Source organism: Canis lupus, chromosome 9 (assembly GCF_011100685.1).
Source record: "Canis lupus familiaris isolate Mischka breed German Shepherd chromosome 9, alternate assembly UU_Cfam_GSD_1.0, whole genome shotgun sequence".
Taxonomy (NCBI): Eukaryota; Metazoa; Chordata; class Mammalia; order Carnivora; family Canidae; genus Canis; species Canis lupus.
In genome coordinates, this window is record NC_049230.1 from 54564974 (window position 1) to 54584944 (window position 19971).

The 19971-nt window shown below is 54.1% G+C and overlaps 2 long non-coding RNA genes across 3 annotated transcripts; one reads left to right on the plus strand and one right to left on the minus strand.

Moving 5' to 3' along the window:
• Window positions 1-9143: 9143 nt before the first annotated feature.
• LOC111097493 lies at window positions 9144-18141 on the minus strand. Of its 2 annotated transcripts, XR_005364940.1 has the most exons (4): window positions 17741-18141; window positions 17057-17267; window positions 16813-16958; window positions 9144-13395 (listed from the first exon to the last, which is right to left on the minus strand). It is a non-coding gene; the product is annotated as an uncharacterized LOC111097493 (long non-coding RNA). The 2 variants fall into 2 exon arrangements; XR_005364939.1 differs by lacking the exon at window positions 16813-16958 and having other exon boundaries at window positions 12079-13395.
• A 52-nt stretch (window positions 18142-18193) lies between these two features.
• Window positions 18194-19635, plus strand: LOC111097494. The gene is made up of 2 exons (XR_005364941.1): window positions 18194-18739; window positions 19130-19635. It is a non-coding gene; the product is annotated as an uncharacterized LOC111097494 (long non-coding RNA).
• Window positions 19636-19971: the final 336 nt, after the last annotated feature.

Below are 19971 nucleotides of genomic sequence, written 5' to 3' on the forward strand. Positions count from 1 at the left end.
GTGCCAGGCTCCGTGCTGGGGGTGGGGTTCGGAGCATGAGTCAGGGTGGGGATCCCATCCCTTGAGGAGTTGCCGTGGCAGAGGTGAGACAAGGAGCATCACTCAGGGTGGATTCAGGGGAGGCTGCCCTCCCAGTTTCTGCGTAGAGGGGCAAAGCCAGACCCAGAACTCCATCCTGGCCTCAAGGCACCAGCGTGGCTGCGGCGGCCAGCTGCTACCAGTCTTCTCAGCAAGGGCTGGGCTCGGCTTAGACCCCAGAGGGGAACGATTTGACCCTGGTGAATGAGGGGGATTCCACCCCCAACCACCTGGAATCCCAGATTTCAAGATATGTATTGTATAAGGGGATGAGGTGGGGTGACAAGGGAACTCCTGGTTTAAAATGTGGGTTCCTAGGCTCCATCCTCAAAGGCTCTGATTCCGTAGGTCTAGCCCAGGCCCAGGAACCTGCATTTGACTACCAGCCCAGGTGACTCTGGTACAGCAGGTCGGGGCGGGGGGCGGGGGGGCGCCACTGCCCATTATTGCATTGGAAGAGCCTGGAAGATCTGGCACCTGCAAACGTGAGGGTGAGCTCCACCTCCATCCCTTCCTTGCTGTGTGGCCTTCAACTTTTTGTTTTTTAAGAATTATTTATTTATTTGAAAGAGAGAGAATGTGAGCAGGGGGAGGGGCAGAGGGAGAGAGAAAGAGAATCCTCAAGCAGACTTCCTGCTCAACATGTAGCCCAAAGTGGGGCTCTATCCCAGGACCCTGAGATCATGACCTGAGCCAACATCAAAAGTCAGACACTTAACAGACTGAGCCACCCAGGTGGCCCTTCAACATTCTTTATGCTGGTGCCTCATGTAGCCATTAGGAGAGGCTGGTGGGTACAGGATTTAAAAGCTCAGGCTCGCCAGTCAGGCCATCGGAGCTTCTGTCCCACCTCTGCTGCTCACTGCCTGTGTGACCTTCCTCAGCCTAATTAACCTCTCTGTGCCACAGCTCCTTCCCCTGCACAGGTGAGGTAATAATAGCACCCACCTCCCTGGACTGTTAATGGAAAATACATGTGTGCTGGCACCCACTGTGGCTCCTGTGCATGAATTCTCAACTCCCCAGCCATATCTCTGCACCTGCCCTCACCCCCACAGCAGCCAAAGGGATCCTGTTAAAGCCTGTGCTCCATCGGCACACACTCCAATCAACAATCCACAGCAGCCTCCTGGTTGGTAGGCCTCTTTCTCACTGCGGCCCACCGCCCCCAGCTGCTCAAAGTCCAGCCCATGTCTGTGCCCTTAGCCTGTCCACCACCTGGCCCCTGGCTCACTTGTCCACCCTCTACCAGAAACTCTCCCTGGTTTGGCTCCTTTTCATTCAAGTCTCAGTCCAAATGTTAATACTTATTGTGTGCTGACTTTTGTGTTTGATTAGAATATTTGTACTTGCTTATATCTTTCTAAAGAAACTCTGAAAGATTATTTAAAAATGAAGAACTGTGACTATTGGGGATGGGAAACCAAGCAGATAGAGGTGGAGAGAGAAGAGGAGCTTTTCATCTTCTGGGATTTGAATCACGTGAGTACTCTTTATGTTCACACAAAAAAATGTATTAATAAATGGACAAATGTAGTTTTTTGGCATCTCAGCCTTCTTAGACAGCTTCTCCCTGACCAAACTTACTAAAGCCGCCCCCTTTCCATCACTCTTCACCCTTCACCTGCTTTGTTTTTCAAATCAAAGTGTGTATTTGATCGTGTGTCCCTCCCATTGGAACATCACCCTGTGAGCACAGGGCCATGTCCCATCCCAGGGCCGTGTCAGAGGTGCTTAATAGATCCCTGTGGAAGGAGTGAAAATCATCCCAGAGCTACTCCCACCTGCCCAACTGTGCACTCCTTCACACATACTCCAGGGCCTACTGATGTTGCACGCTGCATTGAAGCTGGCATACCATCATTGCTCAATAAATGTTTGTTGAATGAATAAAAGACCTGTTAATAGATGAATACATAACTTTCAGAGGGACAAGCAAAGCTTTTTAAGAGGAAAACTCTTAGAAGTATTAGGCACAGAGTAGATGCTCAATACATGGTAGCTACTATAATTATTACTAAAGTATAAATTACTTACCTGGGCCTGTGAGCAAGAAGTGAAGCCGGGAGAACCCTGATGAAAAGATGAAACAATTCCAGAGACACAAAATTCTTCTTTGGAATTTTTTTTCCCCCACTAATTGTATAAGTTCCCTTTACTTTTCAAAAAGTCTCTGCCATTTGGTCTCTGCTTGCCCACCCTCCCTGCTATAAGATGTCCCAGACAGTTTGAGGGCCAGGGGGCCCATCGGAGAAGCTACAGTTTCAGACCAGTGGTCAGGAAGCCCACAGCCCCCCAACAGTCCAAGGGGGCCACACCCAGGTGCAGGGCGTGGGAGAGAGCAGGGGGTAACCCCCTCCCGTTCCCCACCCACCCTAGGCCTCCTCCAAGCCCTTCTCCCAGCAGCCCTGAGAGGCCACAGACATGTGGTAGAAAGAACTCAGCCTCCGGAATCTGACAGCCCTGGATCCTGTCCCAGCTCCTGACCTTCCAGCACATTCTGTGCCCCAGTCACCTTACCTACTTTTTGATATGCCTGGTTTTAGGTTCATCCTCACAACATCTTTGGGAAGCAGCTCTATTCCTGCTGCATTTCACAGCTGGGGAGATTGAGGCCAGAGAATCACTTGTTCACGATTACATTGTGAGAGTGTCCCAAGTCCGATGTCACATCAACCTGTCTGCACTCCTCACTGCCTTATGCGGGTGCTCTACCGTGTGATCCTCAGTCTCCCTATCTGTAAAATGGGGGGCTAGAGTCTTCTTTTCAAATGTATCATGAAAACTTCGTTGTTTGAAAATTGACTCATGGAAGAGTCTGAGGAAGGGGCTCATCAGAGGTTTCCTTCCCTCCCTGGTGAAGCCCTATTTCGGCCCCTCATGGAACAGCAGTGTTGGACAGGTCACCTCCCCGGTCACCCCAGGAGGGCTGAGGATGGCCCGGGAGGCACAGATGGGGCTGCTGGGAGGACCTGCGAGGGTCCAGGGCTCAGCGAGCCTGCATGGGGAGGGGCTGGGGCAAGAGAAAGGCAAAGACTGGTCCTATCTGCTGCGCCCCTGCACACCTCGTCACCACGGCGACGCGGTGCCTGCGGCCTCCATCCTCTAACAGAGCCCACGAGGAGCTCAGAGCTCGAAAGGAGGGGTGGAGAAAGACAGGAGAGCAACCCCCTCCCATCTTTTCTTTCTGCCTTGCAGTGTTGTTTTGGGGGTTTTGTTTTTTGTTTTTTTGCTTCAAATCCAGCCACTGTGTGGTCCTGTCCGGGGCCTCCCGCCTCCTCCCACCTCCTTACTGGTGACTGTCACACGACAGACATTTTTAGTGGTGACAGCTGGCCTTGTGGAACTCGGCTCCAGTACGGGAATGGTTTTTAAAAAAAGAGTGAGCCAAACCACCGCCACTTTAAATAGCAATGCAGCAGGGAGGAGAGGCAGGCTAGCGCGTGCAGGCAGGAGCTCCGGCTGGGTTTCCGCACACGGTGCTGGTGGAGGAAGGGCCAAGCCCAGAGGACCTCAGGGCTGATCCTTCTCGCCTCTGCATTTGCGGGAGGGAGAAACTGAGGCCCCCAGAGGGTGGACGTCACACCGCAGATCACAGGCTTGTGAGCAGGAAGGCTGTGACCCCACCCGGGTGTGTGCGGGTATGACCAGCACCAGGCTCTTCCTTGCGACAAGGCTCCACCTCCCAATGCCACCTGCCCTTTTCTGACCTTGGAGAGAGCCCACTACGATAGGGGTGATGGTGATGGCTTCCAAGACCCCAGTGCTCCCAGATAGGTGCACCAGGAGGGCAGAGGCCCCCAAGGGCCGAAGACAAGCCCTGTCTCTGCAGGAGCTCTGGTAACATTTGCAAGGCAATGGCAGCTACAGGCTAGGATTCCCAGGGGTCCTCCAGCATCCCCTAGACCCTCATATTTGTAGCCGCAGGATCTGGAGCCCGTTGGACTGCTCTCCGTCCAGTCACACACCACGTCCTGGCCCCTTCCGTTCCCCCAAAATTCCCTTTCGTAGCTTGACACTGACCATCATGGGGGTACCGACCCCATGGAAATGGGCAAATGCTACAAATCAGAGCTTCTCTTCTCCTGGGGGCGCTGGGTGCTGTCCATCTACCAGCATGCACGCCACCGTCCAGGCCCAGGCACCCAGTGGCACCCACGGTTTCGCAGACATCACAAGAATCACCTCTGGAGTCCAAGGGACCCAGGCTCCAACTTTGCCCCTTCTGCAACTCACTGTGCAAACTTGGGCGGGTCACTCCTCCATGCCGAGCCTCGCTAGCTCCTCTGTAAAGTGGGCACGAGGGTAGCCGGACACACCTCACGCCAAGAATAGAGGGGGAAAGGAGTGCAGGGTGCTCAGTGGAGGACAAGCCTTCAGGAGCAGCAGCCGTTCTTACCATCACTGCAGTTATGTGGCTCTCTGTGTCTCCACCATCCTGTCCCCCCGCCCGGCCCCCTGCCCTTTGCTTCTGTCATCACTAAGGGGCAACTGATGCTCAGTACAGAGAGCACTGCCAGTTGGGCCTGAGCAGAGAAAACAGAGGAGGAGGCCCCCCTTCTTTGCTCTGGACATCGCGTTTCTCTTTGTGCGCCCTAAGAATGAATTCCCCAAGGCTGCCCGACCGCACCTTCCCTCTGCCCTTCCCTGCTGTAATTGCCTCCATGACCCTAACCTTCAACGCTGTATGGGCCGGTTTGATGCCCACCTCCACCCCCAGAATGTGGGCTCCATGAGGACGGAGTGTTTGCTGCAACATCCGGGGTCTAGATGGGTGCCTGGCACATTGGGAGCAAGAATGTGCCCTGAGGGGCACCTCAGCCAACAGCGTCTCCGAGGCACATGCCAAAGCAACCTGGAAAATTGTGGGTTGGGGATGTTCAAACTTCGAGAAGGGAAACGTGAAACAGGAGGGAAAGATGAGAGAATACTTCTGCATAGCAAGGGGAATGTCTTGTACCCTAAGAACCTCAGTGTACACGTGACCTCGCGCCCTCCTCTGCAGAACCCACTCGGTGTCTCTCTTTTGATCCTCCCAACACCCTGGGAGGTGGATTTTTTTTGTTATCTCCCCATCCCATTTTACAGAGGGCACTGCAGCCCAGAGAGGTGAATCCACTTGCCCAAGGCCACACAGCACCAAGAGAGACTGTACTCTTGCTAGTAACAATCTATTAAAAATTTCCAGCCCTGGGGCGCATGGTTGGCTCAGTTGGTTAAGCATCTGACTCTTTATTTTGGCTCGGGTCATGATCTCAGAGTCATGGGATCAAGCCCCATGTCAGGCTCCTCACTGAGTGAGGAGTATGCTTGGGATTTTCTCTCTCCCTCTCCCTCTGCCACTCCCCCACTTTCATGTGTGCTCTCTCGCTCTCGCTCTCTCTCATAAATAAATCTTTAAAGAAAATAAAAATCTCTAGCCCTGTCCAAAAGAGTCTTCCTGCATCGAGAGAGAACCTTCTTCACCGTGAGGGAGATCAGAAATGAAACAGGCTGGATGTGAAGCAGGGAGAATTCAAGAAGACGCTGAGCAAGGCTTAGAAAGGGACAGGGGGACAGGGTTCCTGCACTGGGCGGGGGTGGGAGTGAAGAGAGGGACTGGAGGGCCTCTGCGGAAATCCATACCCCAGGCTGGGAACTGTGGTCAGTGTCCGTAAATAACAGAGTTACTCTATGTTTCGAGGCTTAGAAAAGAAAAAAGAATGCTAGTAAGTTAAATAAATGTATCAGCATGTCATGGTATGCATTGAGAAACACATTTTTACATGAGAAAATCTTTGGTGGGGTGCCTGGGTGGCTCAGTCAGTTGGGCGTCTGCCTTTGGCTTGGGTCATGATCTCAGGGTCCTGGGATCGGGCCCCACATGGGGCTCCTTGCTCACCTGGGAGTCTGCCTCTCCCTCTGCCCCTGCTTGGTGCTCTCTCTTTCTCACCCATTCTGTCTCTCAAATAAATAAACAAAATCTTTTTTAAAAAATTAAATTAAATTAAAAAATAAAATCTCTGGTTAATAATATCTAATATTTTTAGAGTGACTATATGCCAGACTCTAACAAATATTTTAATATATTAAATTTGTATTTTTAAATGTTATCTTGTTTAATCCTCCCAGTGATCCTGTGTAGGGGTACTACCATCATACATGTGGATCGGTCAGGCTTCTGCTACAACACTGCTGTGTAACGAACAACCCCACCAATCCACTGGCTTGTCACATTTCTCCTCCTCTCTTATAGGTCTGCAGGTCAACTGGGCTGGCTCTAGTGGGTCGGCTGGATTCAGCAACAGGACACAGCTCAGATTCAGGTCAACATTAAGTGCATGTCTCCTTCTAGAACCATCAGCTCCCTATGCCCTGTGTGCCTCATAGCACATGGCAGAGGCTTAAGCAGCCAGGCCGAAAACCCAACCATATTTCAAGCCAATGCTTTTGTCACATCCACTAATAGCAGATCAACCAAACCAAGTCAGGTGGCCAAGGCCTCAATTCAGCAGGCTGGGGAAACAGACCCTGCCTATGCCAGAAGCAGGGACCACAGAGTTACATGGCGAAGAGCATGGATGTATAACTCTATTACAGGAGAGAGTGAAAATTTAAGAATGATGTCCAAGGCAGCCCGGGTGGCTCAGTGGTTTAAGGCTGCCTTCGGCCCAGGGCCTGATCCTGGAGTCCCAGGTTCGAGTCCCACGTCGGGCTCCCTGCATGGAGCCTGCTTCTCCCTCTGCTTGTGTCTCTGCCTCTCTCTCTGTGTCTCTCAAGAATAAATAAATAAAATATTAAAAAAAAAAAAAAGAATGATGTCCAATCTGCCTGCAAGGGGTTTCACAAGTGAGAACACAGGGCCTCACATGGGGACACAAGTGGCCCAAGGTGACACCACTGTTACCATGATTCCAACTGAGATTCTGGCCCAAGCTGTCTGACATCAAAGCCCCTCTGTTCCATGGCTTGTCAGGCAATCCCTGGCACATAATAGGTGCTCAGTAAATTATTGGTTTGTTATCAAAGTGCACACTTCAAACAGGTGCCATTTCTTGCATGTCCATTAAAAGAATCTTTTGAAAAGAAAAAAAAAATCAGTCAATAAATGAAATGTTGGTACCTGGTACAAGATTTGATTCTGAAGAGCCTCAGCCGGGGCAGGAGCTTAGCATCCACAGCGAGAACCTGGGAGGCTCAAGGGAGCTCCACAGGGGCTGGCCACAGAGAGGGGAGGTCAGGCCCACATGGAGGCTGCCCCTGAAGAAGAGGCCAAAGGGAGGCCTGGCTCTCCTTAAGAACCAAAGGCTGAGATTAAGAGAGAGAGAGAGAACGGCCAGCCTGAAGATGGAGCAGCGGAGTCTACGGGGAAGGAGGATCCACTGCTCACTGGGACCTGCACCAGCCACCTCTCCCACGAAAGCAAATTAGGTGAGGCACTCGAGCCAGCCAGTGAGCACAGGAGGTCCGGGGGACTCAGGGTCGAGGCTGTGGTCCAAGGTCAGCTCCAACATGACATCCGCCCTTTCATCTTTTGGGTTGCAGAAGTGAGCAGTGGGGGCGGCGGTGGGTGGATAGTGAGGTTCTAGTCCTGCCCACTGGAGCCCTTTGCTCTGTGACCCAAAATTCAAGTCACACAGTGCCTCTGAGCCTCAGCTTCCTCCCAATTAAAAAAGTGGGGGCACCCGGGTGGCTCAGTCAGTGAAGTGCATCCAACTCCTGGGTGATGGGTACCCGTGTTCATTATCCTATTCTCTCCATTTCTGCTAAGTGCTTGGAGAGTTCCATCTGAGAAGGTGAAGTGCATCCAACTCCTGGGCATCCACACTGGGCGTGGAGCCCTGCTTGGGATTCTCTCTCTCTCTCTCTCTCTCTCTGCCCCTCTCCACCTCTCTCTCTCTCCCTCTGCCTCTCTAAAAAAAAGGAGGAGGCGGGGAGATGGTCAATAAAAGGTAAGGCTTGAGCATCTTCCTAGACACGGTATCACATGGTGCCCAAACCTAGAGCTGGGACACCCCAGTTCATGGGTGAAGCAGTGGCAGCATCGGGCTGTCTCCACTGGGCAGCCCCTCATGAATTAATGCGCTCCAGCAGTGCTGGGTGACCGGTTGCCAACCTCCCCCACCAAAAAAAAGAGAAAACAGAGGGTATTGTGCCTAGTGAGGAAACACTCTGCACCTGTGAGGTTGTCCACCAGAAACAGCGAGCCCGAACCAGGACCAGCCTCTAGACCCAAACGGCAATTTACAGAAAATACAAGGAGCACAGACTTAGGTGAGAAAACACGGTGGGGACCCGGCCAGCAAAGTCCAGCCCGAGGGAGACTCTCCAGGACAAATACATCACAAGGAAGACAATACGGGGTCAGGGACCCTATTTAAGAAGCGATTTAAAACACCGATCTCAACGTGCGGCCCTTAATTTAAATCCTGGTTCAAATGAAAATAATTCTGTAGGAATGCATGTGGTATATATGTCACATAATATGCAATTACATATTAAATACATAAATATAATTATAGATTAAATGCCTAGTGTGTGAATACGCTAAATACTACACAAAAAAAGATATGTGTTTATATTTTAAATATAAATGGAGGCCATTGGAAATTTGATGACACTACCTATGCATCCCACATATATAATTATATGTGAAATATATTTACACTTAAAAGAAATGCAATGATATTGATTCGAGTTTGGGAGGTATCGTAGCTACGTGTTACATTTTGAAAGGCCCTGATTTCTAGAGCTGCATACTGAAGTATTTCCAGATTAAAAATATATATATATATCACGGCTGGGAGTTGCTTCAAAGGAAATAGGGACAGGAATCGGTGGGGACAGGTGAGGTGACCCGACTGTGATTGTTGGCGCACCTGGGCAATGGGTACCCGTGTTCATTATCCTATTCTCTCCATTTCTGCTAAGTGCTTGGAGAGTTCCATCTGAGAAGGTGAAAGCTCCCACCATAAAAAAAAAAATGTATAAAGGGCTTGTCGGGGTTTTTTTCTGATATTTTTTATTGTGGTAAAATACAGATCATGTAAAATTGGCCATCCTGACCACTCTTAAGTGCACGGTTCAGCAGCACAAAGTACATTCACGCCGTCCATCTCCAGACCTCTTTCCTTCCTGCGAAACTGAGATCCTGTCCCCGTTGACCCCTGGTCCCACCCTCTACCCCGGATGACCCCAGGTCCCCCACACCAGTGGGATCACACAGGACTTGTTCTTTTGTGACTGGCCTCCCTGGCTTAGACCATGTCCTCTGGGCTTTGCCCGAGGAGGCAGCAGGAGGCAACATCACCTCCCTTTTGAAGGCCAACTAATATTCTGTTGTTCCGATAGGCCAACCACATCATGTCCAATTGTCCGTCCGTCCGTCCATCTGTCGGTGGACACATGGACTCTTTCCACATTATAACTCCGTGACTCATGCTGCTATGAACATGGCAGTACAGGTGTCTGTTTTTTCTAAGTCTCTCTGAGAAGATCCTAGGGGCGGCCCCCTTTCCAGAAGTGGGAACTCGGGAACCATCATTCCTGCCACACTCAAAATAAAATGTATCAAGCACCTGCTAAGACAGCGCGGACATTGAAGCGAGCAAGGTGGATGCACTGGGCACTACTAGAGCCATCTGTCCCACGGAGTCCCTGTCCCACAGGGTCCAGCCAGCCTCAGGGCCTTCGAGGCAGGGGGGCTCTGGCTGAGTGGTGGTGGGCCAAAAGGGGACCGTGCTCACCAGGGGGTATCACATTCACCGGCCAAGCGAAGGGCAGGGGCAGGACCATTCCGCCCAGCCTATTGAAGTCATCACCCCACAGCCATCCAGGAAGGGACCCTCTCCGCCCCTCCACCCCTCCCTCTCCACAGCCCACCTTGGAACTCTGGAATCTCAGGGGAAGCCTCAGCTGTCAGCACAGCACAGCGAGGCTCAGGGGTCCAGTCTGCTTTAACGGAAGCTAAGCCTGCAGGCAAACTTCTGGGGTGAGTGGGGGTGTCTCTCTCTCCTCATTTTTCTACTCAGTGCCCTGGAAATGAGGTGATTCTTGGAGTGGTGAGGGCTTCTCTTTAGAAGCCAAGAAAGCTTGGACCCATGCATTTCCTGCACCGATCGTGAGCCCCCGTGTGCCAAGACCTGAGCTTCTGGTCTCAGGGGGAATCCAGTCAAGCTGGAGACTCAGACACACCCGCTGGTAGTTCAGCAGTAAGTGCCATGAAGAGTGAGCGGCAGGCCCAGAAAGGGCCCCAGTCTCCACCGAAACAGGGTACCTGGACTGACTCACAGAGGCTGGAAGGGTGCCAGGCCTCCAGGGACTCAGAGGGGAGGGTGGCCACTGTTCAGTGTGAGTCTGAGCCTCAGAAAAGAGGCTGGGGGAGGGGGCAGGGCCAGAGAATGAAAAGCCTGTTAGCAAAGGAAGAGAGTCTGGGGCAATAGGGAGCCATTGAAGACTGTTTGGCAAGGGATACCTGAGCAGATAATGCCCTCAAAGGTTCCATCGCTCTGGCTGCCAGGGTGAAGATGGGAGAGGGCAGGCTGGGGGAGGGCACAGGGGTTGAGGGTCCCACAGCAATCACCCAGTGTCTCCATCCCAGTCCTGGGAACGACCTGCAGGGCAAGCCCCCATCCCACACACAGCCTGGAAACTCCAGAACTCTCCAGGGCTTTGTCTTTGGCCTCCACCCCAACCTCCTCCCAAGGACGCAGCTAAAGACACAGAGCCCCAGAAGGACTCACGTGGGCCTGAGCAGTTAAGAACTTGGGATGGAAGTCAGAGAGCCATGCTGGCCCCTTGGTGTTCATGAAGCCTCAAGAAGGTTGCCACCACTGGGCCTCAGTTTCCTCACCTATCAATGGGCATATGTACATTCTCCCCCTTCAGGGAGGTGAAGAGAACCAATGAGAAATAAGCACCAAGTTCTAGCACAGCGCTTGCTGGACAAATGTTGGTGACTGATTACCAGTGAGTATTACTATTACATACAGCCCAACAGTCCCTAAAATCCCAACCCCTCCACCACGGGGCAGCAGGGTTCAACTGATCCTGGTCTTCTCTGACCTGCCTTTTTCTGACTCCTTCTGCTCAATTCTCTAACCGGTGAAATCCTGCCTTGCCTCAGAGCCCTGCACAAAAGTCACCTCCTCCAGAAAGCCTGCCAGGATTCCCCCCTCCCCACAACATGGAAATTCTCACATCCACAGCCCCCAGCACTCACCTCTGAGGCAGCTCCTAGCTTCCCTAGCCATGAAAAGCTTGTGTCACCTTGTCACCTCCCCCTTCCAGCCAAGAGGGCTGAGGTCCTAGCATAGAGGCTGGTATGAAGCAAGAGTTGAACAAATGTGGGATGGAAGAGTAGAAGGTGGACAGATAAGTGGGTGAAACAAGTATAGAAACCCGACTCAAACTTGCGTAAGCCAAAGCAGATAGCGGGCTCAGGCAAGGCTGGATCCAGGTGCTCAAATACTATCATCTCTTTTTCTCTCCCTCTCTGTCCTTCCCTCTACCGTGCTGGCTTCATCTTCGCACAGGTGTCCATGTGGTTGACCCCAGCAATAAACCCTACCAGCCCAGACTGCCAGCAGAAAGACAGTCTCACCTTCACATGATGGCGCCCACCAAGCCCTGTGGCCAGAAGGATGGCCAGGCCAGGATCACATGCTTGTCCCCAACAGAGGATGGGGAACCACATGACCTAGGGAACTGAGGGGGAGGGCTGGGTGCTGCGCAGGTAAAAACAACAGCCGCCGCCCCCCCCCCCACCTCAACGTTCCCAGTGTCACCTCCTGGGGTGAATCTGCAGGCTGCTCTGGGGGAAAGTGAAGGGTAGACAAGGGGCCCTCTTCAGAGAACTGAGCCCCAAGAGGAAACCCACACGTAAACACATCACTGGGAGCCTCACCACGTCAGCCAGAGCAGATGGCCCACGGAAGGTGTCCGCGGAGGAGGCTGGCCCCTTGGCCAGGGGGCGGGGGGTGACTTGCCTCCCAACCCTCCTCCCCCAGGGGTCCTTGGCCCCCACCACCCCCACAGGGCAGCAACCCAGACTCAGAGAGAGGAGGCCTGACTTGGTCCTGATTCCGGTGGAGGGTTTCAGGGTGAGGGGGCAGTGATAACTGGAGTCAGAGACCACACAAGTGTTCCAAAGCAGTTCTCCCCTCCTCCCTCCCAAGGACAAGGACAGGACAGTGACAACAAGAACTGCCCCGGACTGGGCACTGGGCAGGCCCTGTACCACTCTACGACACAGCTAGCATCCTCAGTATCTTACAGGCAGGGACCCTGGGATCAGAGAAGGGGTGTCACCCGCCCAGTGTCACATGGTTCTCACCATGTGAGCTGGGACTGGCCCCCGGGTCTGGGTGCTCGCAGAGCGGTGTCCCCGACACCCTGCTGCTTCCTTCCACTCTAGACCAATGGCCCTCGAACTCGGTCCTGGCGCCTCTGCCCTGGAAGCTGCTGAAAATCCCATATTCCCCGGGCCCCTCCTCAGACCTGCTGCAGCCCTGGAATCTGCATTAACCGCCCTCCTGGAGGTTCCGAGACAGCCAGACCTGCAGGCATCTGGGAACACCATCTGGTTTCCAGAATATCAGCTCAGAAATCCCGCCAAAGGGGTGGGGATTCAGGTGCGGATAATTCTCATTCCTCAGAAGCCCAAGCATCCCACTGGTGAGAGGACCTCTGAGGGACAGGTGCCACCCCTGTCCCTCCCCATCCTTCGTGGTCCCACATACCCGAAGCTTTTAACTGAGATACTCAGTCCCTTCTCGGGTTCCAACACAGATGTACAATTCCCACCGGGACTGGGGCAGCAGGGTGGGAAGGGGGGGTCCTCCGGCCAAGTCTTTCTGCGTGTTCCAACCTCTTCATGAAGAAGAGTCCGCCAAGCCTGGAGAGAGTCTTCCCTGCGCGTGTGAAGAGGTAATCGATTTGCTTCCCCATTCTTTATTAATCAAAGGCAAACCACAGCCAGCCGGGCCTCTGATCTAGGGAGCGGGGCCACACGGAGAGGGTGCCATTCTTGCCCGGGGCGCGGACACCCAGCACCTCTGATGGGGCACGGGGCCTTCATTCCCGCTGAGCTTCCTCAAGTGTCCAGAACACTCCCCAGAAGCCAAAGGGCCCAGCACACCAGGTAGGAAGCTGGGGCTCCCGGCAGGGAGTGCTGAGCGGAAGGGATGAGTAGGCCAAGAACAATCTGCCAAGGTTACCGAGGAGGCAAAGCCCAGGTGCTGTCAGCTGAGGCCGGGGCTTCCTGCTTTTCTCTTAGATGTAACCAGAGCCTGGGAGCACGTCCCCATCCCTGGGAGTCTCTTGGCCACAGCACCAGAGCTGGGAAAACAAGACCAGCAACCCAGTTAAAGCCCACTTTTGCAAAGATGCTCCCCCCCCCCAGAACGCACTGGGCCTGAGAACCCCCAACATCTGGCCTGAATCCTTCCTGTTTCTGTCACATCTGGGATGGGGGCATAGAAACGACCCTCCCCCCCCGCCCCAATTTCCCACCACTGGCTTCTGACAGCTGAAGAGCCCGATGTAGGAAAGGCTTGTCTGGGATCTCACAGAGGCTCACTCAGCAGATATTTGCAAAGAGCCTCAGTTTCCCTTCTAAGTAACAAGGATGCCGAACCCTCCCTCATCCCCCATCTCCCTGCCCATCTCCTGGGACAAGCCAGGACCCTGAAACAGGAGGGGGTAGGGGGCTGAGTCCAGGCCCGGCACTGAGCCCCAGCCAAGCCTGGGCTCTGGGTCCTGCCCAAAAAAGCCACCCACTCACTTGAGATTAAACAGACACTCCTCTCCTCGGTTCCAGCTCCTTCAGAGGCCCCCACGTACCTCACCACCTCTCACACTGGCCCCCTCCTCACTGTCCTCTGCCTTCTGGACACCCCTCTCCTACTGCTCCAAAAGCCCCAAGTCCCCTCTGGCCCTAGGGCCTCCCCCCATGCTGTTCCCTCAGACTGGAACACCCTTCCCTGGTCCTGACCTGGCCAAGCCTGGCGTCTGTCCATTGAAGGCTTGCCCATACCTGGGGTCTCGTTCCGACCCCTGTGCCCGCCCCAAACTCTGTTAGGGTCAGCTTATGTGTTACTGATGGCTGAATGGCTCTGATTCCCCCTCGCCCCCACCCTGACCCACCCTGACCGTTAGCACTGTGTACCCAGAGGGCCAGACACAGTTCACAGTAAGTGCTCAGCCAGCGGAGAATGGCAAGATTCCCGCCAGATCACGGGTTTTGGGGGGTTTGGGGGGTGTAGTCGGACGCCGCGGGGCTGAGGTTACAGAGCGGAGGGTGAACGAGTCCAGGCTGGGGCAGGCGCCCGGCCCCGCCCCTTAAAGGGTCCTGGAGAACTCGACGGAGCCGTCCCGGGGTCCCCGACGTCGTGAGGTTTAACCCAAAGGGCCTTCCACGCACCCAGACCCCACAGGGCAGGGGACCTGGGCTCCCCGCCGACAGCGCGCCCGAGCGCTCCCGGCGGCTCCCTGCAGGTCCGGGCCCGCGGTGGCGCGCCCCGGACCCAGGGGTTCAACTACAATTCCCATGATGCCCCGCTCCGCGGCGGGCCCGGGCGGAGCGAACGCCGGCGGCACCGCCCCTCGCGGCCTTCTGGGAGTTGTAGTTCTCCCCGGAGGAGCGCGGCCTGAGGACGAGGGCGTCTAGGCGCTCGCTCTGGGAAATGGGGAGGCTACGCAGCTCCCGCGGGAAGGGAGGGGCTGAGGGAGCAGGCTGCCTGCTGGCCTGGCTGCAGGGCCTTTCTCTCCAGCAGCCTCTCTCCCAGCATTGTTTCATAACAATAACAGCGACTCAATTTTGTGAGCACCTACTATGTGCTGGACCCAGTACCAATCTCCGGGAGGATAGAGGAAGACAGACATGGTCCCCGTGTTTGTGAGCGCCCAGTCCAGGCAGGGAGGCCGACACGGGACATTTAATTGCACAAGTACTTAATTACTTGTGCCGGATCCAGAGGAGTACAGCATAAGGCTATAATAGCAGGAGTGACAGGGAGGGTGGTGGTGACTATTTTCTGAGCCAAAGAGACGCAGAGAATAGACAATGGGCTGGAATCTTTGCAATTCAAAGGGTGAATTTGATGGGTGGGGTGAGAAAATCAAGTCCCATCCTTGCCAACTTCTTCATTATTCCCAAGAAGAAATTGTCCCAGAGAGACGAGGGGACTTGCCTCTCACCCAGCCTTGCACGCAGTGGGTGTGAGGAAGAGTTCCAGGCACAGACATCTAATGCCCAGAGTCCTCCCTCCGTTGGGCAGAGCCCAGCCCTTACTCTGCCGAAGGTCTTCACCTCCCTGAAACTGTTTCCCCCTCAGTGACCCTCATGGGGTAATTCTAGCAGAAAAACCAAAGATGATGGATATGCAACCAGCGTTTTACAAGCAGGAGAGGTGCCAGTGTGAGTCACTTTCCGTTCTGTGCCCCAATGTGATGCCGTGGGACAGCCAGGAGCCATCTACAGACTGCCGCCAGGTGCCAGCCAGGGGACAGGCTGCCAGGGCTGGAGGTCCGCAAAGGAGACCCTCATGGCTCGAAGCCCTTCTCTGAGGAGCCAAAGTTTCATCTGAGCCCTGAGGTTGAGGACAACCCAGTCAAGTCTCTAAGGCAAGCATGGAATGTTATGTTCCCAGTGACATGTCACAGGTGTTTAGGTGAAACCGCAGAGCTTCAGTGCACATCGGACCATGTCACCCCTCCTATAAAGCCATCCATGGCTCCCATCAGCCGTCCACATGACGTCCACAACCCTTAGCCTGACCCTTGCCCACTCCTTGGCCTTCTGTTTCAGAATTCACCAAGCCCTTCCCTCCAAGGGGGCCTTAGCAGACCTTTGGCCAAAGCTATGAATTGGCAACCCAACAGGCACTTCTCCCTTTCTTCCCTCTGCTGTAGAGACAAGAAAAATTTAAAAACTCCATTTCCTCAGCCTTTCCTGCAGTTCAAGGTCACCATGTACCCTGGTTCCAGCCAATGAGATAGAACAGAAGCCCTTGGGGAGCAATCTCCTTCGTGAATAAAGAGATGGAGTCTGGCAGGCAAAGGCCTTTGGCCTCTTGCTCTTTCCCTTCTTTCTGCCTGGAACACAGACTCAAGGCCTGGAGATTTAGCAGCCATGTTATGGTTATGAGGTAACAACGTGAGACCTCCTCATTGAAGATAGCAAAAAGGAAGACAGAAAGAGCCAGGGTGCCTGGTGGCATCTGTAAGCCACCACACCCACCCCTTATGGCTCAGCTCGGGCTTATCCCTGTCTAAGTCAAAATCCCTCGCCTGTTTAGGCTACTGTAGTAGAATTTCTTTATCTGCAATTAACATGATGCTGACAATACACAGCCTGGCCCGAGTGTCCCTTGCTTAGTGCCGGTCTTATTTGTGTCCTTACAAATCCTACAGGATGCTTATTGTACTCCAGTCTGTATGCTGGCCTTTTTGGGTTCTTTGACCAGGCTGAACTCATTCCTGCTCCAGGACCTTTGCACTGCCCCCCACCTACTCATGGCTGGCACCTTCCATCATTGAGGGCTCAGCTTCAGTGCCACCTTCAAAGGCCCTCCACGCCCACTGCACAATCTTAGGGGGTCCCCCCAGACACCTCTACCGCGTGACCCTGCCTATTTTTACCACCATTCCTTATTGCTAGCTGATCCTCTCTGGCATTTTCATTTCTTCATTTGCTTATGATACAGAATGTGAGCTTTGTGGGAGGGGGTCGGGATTTTTGCCTGTATCACTTACCCTGCATCCCAGGTGCCGGACACATAGTAGGCATTCACTAAAGGTTTGTTGGATTCATTAAGTAATTAATGCTGCTGTCTCTGCCCCATGTGCTCTCTCTCCCGCTTCACTTGGGAACTCCACACCTTCCTTAGAGCCGTCTCCTCCTAGGAAAGCCTTACTGGTGCCCGGACATGGCCCGGGTCAGGTCTGGTTCCCACACCTGTGACTGTCAGTGTCTCTCCTCCCCTGCCCTTTCACTCACGTTTGTAAGAAGGTGACAGCTCCTTCTGTTAGATGCCATATCCCATCCAGGATGTAACATCCAAGAGGGCAGAACCCATCTTCTTTGGTTCCAGTTTTGTGGCCCATGCCTGGCACAGGCGGATGTGTTGGTCAAGTGAATGAATGACAGGAGCTACTTGCTGACTGTGCCAAGCACTGGGGAAGGGGCTACTTCAGTACTTGATCTTGTTCTTTTTTTTATTTATTTATTCATGAGCGACACAGAGAGAGAGAGAGAGAGACAGAGAGAGCCACAGGCAGAGGGAGAAGCAGGTTCCATGCAGGGAGCCCGATGTGGGACTCGATCGCAGGACCCCAGGATTGCACCCTGAGCCGAAGGCAGTCAACCACTGAGCCACCCAGGTGCCCCAAGATCTTGGTCTTGACGGCAGGGATCACTTATAGTCCCATCCACCACCACCAGGCCCCACCCCCACCGCACTCCCTGCTACAGGTAAAACTAAATCAGATCTGCCTTGTTCTGAACAAAGGGGCAGCTGCCCAGACGGGCGCCTGCATCAGCAACGCTAAGCAAAGCCAGCCTGGCTGCATGGCCCAAAGGGCTTTAGGACTGTTCCTCAGCGAGATTTTGCCCCTTCCTTCCACCCCATCCTCCTTCCTCACCCTCTCCCCCCAAATAACAGCACAAACCCTCCGTCCTCACGTGGAATTTTTCGTCTTCAAAGCACTTTTATAAACATGAGCTCATTAGCAGAGCAGCCCCTTGACACCAGGAGGCTGCTCCCTGGGTGTCTTCTGAGTCATAGCGCCAGAGTTTACCGACAAAAACAAGTTTTTCCCATAGAGTGAATGTGGCACCACAGCCAAGATCACTGTGTCTCAGAAAAAAAGGAAGGAGGAAAGAGAGACACACCGCCTCTGGCAAGAACCAGCGGAGCGCCAGGCCTGGTGTCAGCACCGGGAGAGCTCGGGCACGTGCCCTTGCCTAAAGCCGGAGTGCCCCTGGGGGGTAGGGGCCCCAGTGTGCCCCCCACAGTGTGGCACTTCTTCCGGCATCTCTCTCCTGCCCTACGTCTGCCTTTCCGCCACCCACTCTGTCCCCACCCAGGCACACAGCCCCAGCCCAGCCAGCAGGTGACCGCTGTGTCCTCACAAAGGAGGGAGGCGGCATCAGCCATCTGGTCCAGAGGGTGGCTGCTTTGGGTGAAGGAAGTAGGGTTCAAATCCCAGATCTTCCACTTACAACCCCAGAGACCCTGGGTGAGCAACTGAGGCTCCATTTCCCCCTCTGAAGAATGGGGCCGTGTGGGGACCACATCACTCAGAGTTGGCCGCGAGCGGAGTGTGAGATGGTGCGTGACAAGCACCTGTTCTCCGCAAAGGGTGCGGTTTCCAGCCTGGCTGGTGCTCGGGCTCACAGAGGGGCTTCAGAGGCAAGGCCTGCACGTGGGAGCCTACCGCAGAAGTGGGGGCTGTCTCCTCTCCCTGAGAGAGAGCCTGGTCTTGGCCACCCCTGCCTCCATGCCCCACACCAGCTCACGTACAGGAGAGGCATTTAATGAAGGTGCACAGAAACCACCACAAGAGCTAGACCGGCTCATGGTAGAAGCCCTGGGAAGACAGCAATCTAGACACTCCTCCTCTCTGTCCCAGCATACGCTGATGAGTCCTACTGTGTGCCCGGACACTGTGGCCAAAGCTGGTAAGAGCGCTGAGGGTCTCTGCACAACACATCCCAGCTGCCTCCTGCTTCATGCTGGAGTGAAAAGGTCGGGATGCACGTGGCCCTCAAATGTGGGCTCCTTGAGAACAGAGCCCCTAGCCTCCCACTGGGTGTCTGGTTCACCTTTTTCTTCCCTCCTCACAGAAACTTGCTTTTCAAGTAGGCAACTACAGCTCAGATAAAATATTCACCTCCCTTTGTAAGAATGAGGAGGCTCCTGCTGGGAACATCCAGGAAATCAGTTGTTTTTCTCCTAAAAAGAGAGAAAACCGTCTGGGGGGAGGGGGGCAGCTTTTGTTCTTTGCCCTTCACTTTTTCTCAATCTTCATCCTAAATTTCCTGCCTGGAATGCTGTCATGATTCCTGGAGGTGAAGCAGCCATTTTGTACCTTAAGGATGAAAGCCCCACACTTGGGTTGGTGGAGCAGGAAGCCGGAGCCCGAGGGGCATCGGGAGAGGCTGCCCCGGGCCTGACTGCATCCTGCAGGACTGTCTGGGTTCTGTGCTTAAGCCATCTCAGTCGGGGTTCTGTGCCATGAAGCTAACAGCAAACCCTGACTCATCACCAGGCCACCCAGGAGACTCGTGGCGCTTCGCACAAGGGCCAGCGCAGGGCAGCTGCTTAATAAACATGAGTGAGCACTGCAGTGATGGATGGATGAGGCAGACCAGACCTGCCAGGTGCCCTGCGCCGCACACAGCAGCACCTAAACTGCAAAGACATAAAGGGGGTAGTGACGGACAATCCCATCAGATCGAGGAGGCCTGGGGTCCCGGCCAGCCTCCCCTAGGCCATGCTGTGTGACCCCGAGCAAGTGCCTACCCATCTCTGTGCCTCAGTTTTTCTATCTGAAAAATAAATGTTTGGGACTTTGGGTGGGTCTGCAAGGGCAGTGGCCCCTGAGGTTCTTTCCTTTTTGTGCCGGTGAGAGAGGAAGGGAGCTCCTCTCACCTGTGAATCCAAATTCCATAGAGGGGAGAATAAAAAGAATCAGCTACCAGGTTGGTTACTATCTGGGAAGGGCTGGCCTTGACGAAGCTTGCCCCGTGCCAAATGCTGTGCATCGTCCCCACCAAGTCTTCCCACCACCCTGGGACCCGCGGGCTCTCCTAAGCCCTGTTTAGCAAATGAGGACACTGAGGCTTGGGGGTTAACTAGCTTGACCCACCCTGCCCGGTGAGCGTGTGGCAGGCCAGGGCTGGCGAGCTGG